Below are 4,293 nucleotides of genomic sequence, written 5' to 3'. Positions count from 1 at the left end.
TGTTCAGTTATAAATAAGAAACCTAGTTGAGTAATGGTATTATGGTTAATGAAATCTAGCTTTTAGTATTTACATGGGTACTTATTTTTTTGCAGTAGATATCATTTGCAAGCTAAAATGTAAACCCATACCAATATTGTGTCTGTTTGTTCAAAAACCAACAAACCCATCGGTACATTTACATTTCAGCAACAAACTACATCTGTTACAAAAAAATAAGAATAAAGATAAGTTACTATTACAAGCTAGATTTCATGAACCGTACCATTACTCTACTAGGTTTGTTACTTATTAGTAAAAGTTATAACTAAACAGTTTGGTTAATTAATATTGGCTAAAGTTACTGATTTGAAATAAAATTATACATTACTTTCTACTTATTTATTTTTCGTCTCACATACATAGGTAGGTACGAGTATACTTAATCAAAATTGACAATCTCAATATCAAAATTAAAAATACAAACCTATAAAACTTACAGATGAAACATAAACATAGCTTTTACTATGAGACGATTTTCCAGAATTAAAAAGGGCTGTTTTATACGTTTTCCAATGAGCAGTGGCTTCTTGTATGAAATATCTATTTTTTATCCTGGAGGATGGTTTGACCCGCTTCAGTATTATTTTAACATAGCTTCGAAATAGCATTTTACCTTAATTATTAATCAGTTATTTGAGTTACAGTCATAAAAACAAGTCTACAAAAATTTAATAATATTATGATGTCATTTGTATACATTCAAAAATAACTCTATCATTAACAAAAATATTTTTAATCATCATAAATGAAATTACACAAGCTTTTTTAAGTAGGAAGGTATCTTCACTTGTAATTTGACAGCAATTATATAATATTATGCATTATTCATTAAATATGTTTTCATTAAATTGGCATTAAACAAATAAAAATTCAACCTTACTAAAGTACCTACCTACCTGCAAAACTTATTTATACATACACATTCTGTATCTGTTCTGTATCTGTTCTGTTTCTGGAGCTCCAAATCATCTGAAGTATGGTTTTGTTGTAGTTGCTTTTTCTATATTTTCATCCACATGACAGGACACTGAAAAAATTAAACAAAGAATTAATTTATTTAGAGAAGGACGACTACACCAGAGAGCTAAATCTACACTCGCACATGCTAAGAAGATTGTACTTACATCACTTTGCTGGTCTGACGGAAAAGCATCTGTTAGCATTATTTTAACTGTGGATAGTTGTTTTATCAGTTCCGCTGTGTCCAATCATAGGTACCAGTTCCTTTGTTGTCCTCGGCCAACATTAACAATGTTTCAAAGTCAATGCCATGTTCTAGAATATAATTGTAAACATAATTCAGAAATAATGATTAAATGCTGATACACACTAAGTACCTACATAAAAAACACGCAACACTGTACATATCAAACCATTTAAAACGGGCGGGACAAATATAATATCACTTGTATTAAAAATGCGAAAGTATGGATATTTGTTAGTTCCACATTCCACTATCACGCCTAGGTACACTAAAATTTCGATGAAATTTGGCACACAGACGGTTTATAAACCGTCCTTTATTATACCCTACTATGATTTATGCACCTACTTTGAAGGTCTAGATGTAGATATTCCAACAATCAGGATCAGGGTGTCGATAAAGGGGCAGCCCACGACGACGGGACTATTTTAAGTTAAATTTTTGTATGGGCAGAAAAAAGCATGATGCAACCACCATACAACTACCTATTACCTACTTTGAATATACTTACTACCAGCGTACATACCTTTAAATTTCGGAATGTACATCTCGAGGCCCCACGACTTTAAATAATCTTCTATGATAATATCATAGAAGATTGATATTGTCAGGCTCAGCCAGCTTTGTGCCTTCGTCAGACACTGCCGCCTCCGCGAAGTCACTCATGTTCTTAAATATTCGGCCAGGCGCTGTACGGTACAACTTTTTTACGAAAACCATTAGGCACCTGTTGTAGAAACCGTACTGCACTGTAGAAACAATAGTGTAAACACTAATTACGAGGCACTCCTTTTGCTGACTCCAAATAAACACACTCACTGATCACTGAATAAAATTGAAACAGGACAACGTACAGGCTAAAATATTAAAGAAAGTTTGATTGATATTTTTGAAATTGTTAGATTATTTGTAATTAAAGTTTGACTATATTAATACAGCATTTAGTACGGTTGTTATCAGTAAAATAAATAGGGTATCACCTGTAAAACCTTTGTAGATAATAAATAAAGTAACATGTTATTATCAAATTTATTAAGCTTTTTAATGTCTACAAAAGTTTGGTAATTCACTAAATGTACACGTTTTGTAAAATATGATCAAATATTAAATAAATAATAAGCAAATAGTTATGTTATGTATTAGACATCGGTTTTGTTGCTATAGAAAAACAAATTGGTTTACGTTGTTTCAGTTACTAGTAACCAAACGTTTTGTAACTTATTAACCTACTACATTAACCCAACTGCCTTTGAGAACACACACTAAACTAGTTATGTAATAAATAGTCAAAGTTTATTTATTAACGACTAAAGTTTGTTTAAAATTTAAGCAACAAAACTAGTTTGGTTGATTCTTTTTTTCAGTGAATGTCGTTCCTACCGAGAAGAACCAGCAAGAAACTCGGCGCTTGCTCTTTTCTAATCCAGGTAGGTACGTACCTACTTATAGAAATGCGAATATTATACTTAAGTAAATAAGTATTTTAGATTTTGTATTTTAGGTTGTCTTAATTGGTAGCAATGTGCCCCTTAAAAAGCTCACTAATTTAGATGGGCATTTGTAATCTATTTAAATTAGTAGGCTATAAGCCTCTCTTATAGGTATCTAAAGTGAAATTATATTATCTTTCGAGCTTTGTTCAAATAAAATCTATTTAATATAATCTATGTAAGTAACAAATTGAATTCATTTAAAATTATAAAGTCAATGAGTTTTAGGATCCACTAAAGGAATTTAAGCTTACTCAAGTACCAAAAACTTTACAAATTGAAGCACTAATCAGCAAAGAAAATATTTAAACAAATTAAATTCTGTCTGCACCTTGAAGATTCAGTGAACAAAAACTTAATTTAATTTTAATCGACCTTAACTCCAATAGGTATTACCAGTAGCTATGACTGACGTTAGTTAAAGGTATGGACATACTAAAAGCGTGGCGGCCGAGACGGTCGACGGCAGCGCGACAGTACATCACACTTGAATAGGGTCGTGTGGGACTTGTAATGCAAGGAATCGTATATAGCACATTTTAAAAAAATTCAAATACAATTTAACCCTTGACTGCAATCTCAACTGGTAGTAAGTGATGACGCAGTCTAAGATGTAAGCAGGCTAACCTGCAACGGGTATAGCAATTTTTATTAAACCCTTTTGGTGTCTAAGCTGCATCGTACCGGAATGCTAAATCGCTTGGTGGCATGGTTTTGCCGGTAGGGTGGCCACGGCCGAAGCTTCCGACCAGACCAAAGAAAATTTAGAAATTACAAAATTCCAGATTTCCCCTGCTGGAAATCGAACCCCAAATTTCCCACTAATAAGACCATAGATTACATAGGAGAGCGATATCATCACGAGTGTGACTCTTATTTTGTGCTCTGCAGTGTGAAGGCCTTCATCCAGTTCTTTATATTGCAACTTTTAGGAGCCGCGTACACTAAATACACCGCTTTTAAGCTGATAGCAATGGGCGGTACATGAGCAGGGCGTTGATATAAAATACATTCATTGATATTACGGTGCCACGCTGTCATCCGCCCCCGCTGTCATCCGCCCCCGCTGTCATCCGCCCCCGCTGTCATCCAAGACGGCACCATCCATATAAATCTACGACTACTACTGCGCGTCATGAACGCAGGATGCGGGACGAAATGCGGGAGCGTCCTTGGGAGCGTATCAAAAGGTGCAGATGTAGTGGTTGCGAATGTGTGCTTGGTGTGCCATTGAATATCGTAAGAGGCAACCGTCGCGTGGCTGACGCGCGTTCTCATTTTGTCGCTTTGGTCACGGTAATATTTACCGTGCTTTGGTCGCGCAGGCTTGGATGATGATTTTAAATGAATGCGTACCTATATTGTGTCTTCGCCCCGTTCTCACCGTCACTCCTGTCCGCCTATCGCTGTCGTCCAGGCAGCGTCTATTCATCGTTGCCATTTCGCGTTGTGTTTATCCAAGCCTTTAGTATCATGAGTTGCCAATCACACCAGATGAATGGGCCTTAACGAATTTATTATCAATTCGAGATTATGATTTACGCATCAATGGATTCT

At 35.0% G+C, this 4,293-nt stretch overlaps 1 long non-coding RNA gene across 2 annotated transcripts; it reads right to left on the bottom strand.

The window, feature by feature from the left end:
* Positions 1 to 366: 366 nt before the first annotated feature.
* Positions 367 to 2,598, bottom strand: LOC138402998 (uncharacterized). Of its 2 annotated transcripts, XR_011237306.1 has the most exons (3): positions 1,773 to 2,598; positions 1,167 to 1,317; positions 367 to 1,069 (listed from the first exon to the last, which is right to left on the bottom strand). It is a non-coding gene; the product is annotated as an uncharacterized lncRNA (long non-coding RNA). The 2 variants fall into 2 exon arrangements; XR_011237305.1 differs by lacking the exon at positions 1,773 to 2,598 and having other exon boundaries at positions 1,167 to 1,581.
* Positions 2,599 to 4,293: the final 1,695 nt, after the last annotated feature.

This window comes from Maniola hyperantus, chromosome 11 (genome assembly GCF_902806685.2).
Source record: "Maniola hyperantus chromosome 11, iAphHyp1.2, whole genome shotgun sequence".
In the NCBI taxonomy this organism is placed as follows: domain Eukaryota; kingdom Metazoa; phylum Arthropoda; class Insecta; order Lepidoptera; family Nymphalidae; genus Maniola; species Maniola hyperantus.
The sequence above is the reverse complement of the archived record's forward strand: the minus strand, read 5'-3'. Positions and strand labels throughout refer to the sequence as shown.